At 40.7% G+C, this 2,500-nt stretch overlaps 1 protein-coding gene across 16 annotated transcripts in view; it reads left to right on the top strand.

The window, feature by feature from the left end:
- The window catches only part of ptprma (protein tyrosine phosphatase receptor type Ma), a 177,413-nt gene that overhangs the window by 69,065 nt on the left and 105,848 nt on the right, over positions 1-2,500 (top strand). The gene's annotated exons all lie outside the window — the stretch shown is intronic.

Raw genomic sequence — 2,500 nt, 5'->3', positions numbered from 1 at the left:
TTCAATATACTGATTCACTACAATGAGCTGATTTAGTTCAATATACTGATTCACTACAATGAGCTGATTTAGTTCAATATACTGATTCACTACAATAAACTGATTTAGTTCAATATACTGATTCACTACAATGAGCTGATTTAGTTCAATATACTGATTCACTACAATGAACTGATTTACTTCAATATACTGATTCACTACAATGAACTGATTTAGTTCAATATACTGATTCACTACAATGAGCTGATTTAGTTGAATATACTGATTCACTACAATGAACTGATTTACTTCAATATACTGATTCACTACAATGAACTGATTTAGTTCAATATACTGATTCACTACAATGAACTGATTTAGTTAAATATACTGATTCATTACAATGAGCTGATTTAGTTGAATATACTGATTCACTACAATGAACTGATTAGTTCAATATACTGATTCACTACAATTAACTGATTTAGTTCAATTTACTGATTCACTACAATGAGCTGATTTAATTCAATATACTGATTCACTACAATGAACTGATTTAGTTCAATGTACTGATTCACTACAGTGAACTGATTTAGTTCAATATACTGATTCACTATAATGAACTGATTGACTGCAATGAACTGATTCACTACAACTGAATGATTCACTATAATGAACTGATTCACTACAACTGAATGATTCACTATAATGAACTGATTCACTATTATAAACAGATTCACTGCAATGATTTGATTCACTACTACGAGCCGGTTCACTTCAGTGAATCGTTGCATTCCCAGTCACTGGTTGTATGGCTGTGTTCAGTGTGTTGGGATTCGTTCATGTGAGTCGTTTAACAGGGTGTCATTTAAGGGTCGTCAGTGCAGCGCTAGTTTCATTAGCTAAATAAACACTGTGTTTGTTGTTGTTTAGACGCAGTATGAGTGCTTCTAGTGTTTCTAGAGTAATGACGCAGGAAAGCATTAGCGTTATTAAGGGTTTGTCAGAGCGCCGGGCACATTAGCATCCCGCCGCCGGAGCCCTGGGCCCCGGGCCCCCAGCAAACCACATGCAATTATCACAGTAATTAAGCAGGTGCAATGACTCTCGTTGTGATCGTAGCCGCGCTCAGGTTCTCCGCGAGACGCTCCCACGCCAGGCTAATTGCTAGTCCATTAGCCCCAGTGCTAACTGCCCATTAGCGCATCACAGGATTCATCGGCCAATCAGACGAAAGATGCTCCGGGCCTTAAGCAGCGAAGACAAAACTGCATTTACATCAATTATCATTTGATTCCATTGACTGTCCGGTCATTAGCATGTATTTACTCTGACGGCCTTCAACAGAACGACAGCGGAGCAGAGAAACACACACTACACAGCAACACACACACACTCTGTACGCTGTATACAAGTGTGTCGCTGTATTTAAGTATTTAGATCATGTGTGTGTGTGTGTGTGTGTACATGCATACTGAACATACACATATTTATATTGATGTGTGTTGTGAAGGGATCTGATCTCTGGCGGTGTCTCTGTTGTGATGGTGTTAAGACGAGAATGAAGTGAATCTTCAGATCTCAGACCGCTGCAGATAAACGTGGAGCTGTAGATCATGTGCTGCTGAAGAGAAGAAAGAGCGGCGCACACACACACACCACTTCAACTCATGTGACCCCAGCATAGTCAGCATTACACTCATACCTCCAGCAGCGCCACCTGTTGACTAACACACACTCACTCAAACACATGCACACACACACACACACACTCAAACAAATACACACACTCAAACATATGCACACACACACACTCACTCACTCAAGCAAACACATACACACACACATACTCTCTCTCTCACACACACACACACACACACACTCACTCACTACAGCAGCAAACACACACACACACTCACACTCACACACACACACACACACACACACTCGAACACATGCATGCTCACTTACACCACATTAACTCATGTGACCCCAGTGTAGTAAACTCATACCTCCAGCAGCGCCACCTGTTGATCAACACACACACACACACACACACACACACACACACATAACAGCACCATTCTACACTAACTCCATTTTTGACAGAATTTTGTGATTCTGTCTGCAATTTTCCCACCGCAGTGGCATTAGAGGAACTGAGTTTTTTTTTTTAATTACGTTGAGTGCAAAAAAGTGCTTAAATTTAGTCATTATGAAAAAATTCAAAACGAGTGAAAATAGAGATATTACTTCTGCTTCATTCATCACATTTGCATATTCAGCAGATGCTTTTATTCAAATCAACTCACATTATTCAGGATATGCATCTTATGAGTGTGTGAGTTCTCTGGGATTCAAACACATGTAATGCATGCTGGAGAGGTCGGGTCGGCGCGTTGCATTATGGGATAATGTGCACACTGTAAAGACAGCAGCAGTGTGAAGACGCTGATCCTCGTCGGCGGCTCTGTTTCTCTGGACTCTTGGCTAGCGAAGCGTACGAACGCCGCTGTAATTG

This window comes from Puntigrus tetrazona, chromosome 24, assembly GCF_018831695.1.
Source record: "Puntigrus tetrazona isolate hp1 chromosome 24, ASM1883169v1, whole genome shotgun sequence".
NCBI classification, from domain to species: domain Eukaryota; kingdom Metazoa; phylum Chordata; class Actinopteri; order Cypriniformes; family Cyprinidae; genus Puntigrus; species Puntigrus tetrazona.
The sequence above is the reverse complement of the archived record's forward strand: the minus strand, read 5'-3'. Positions and strand labels throughout refer to the sequence as shown.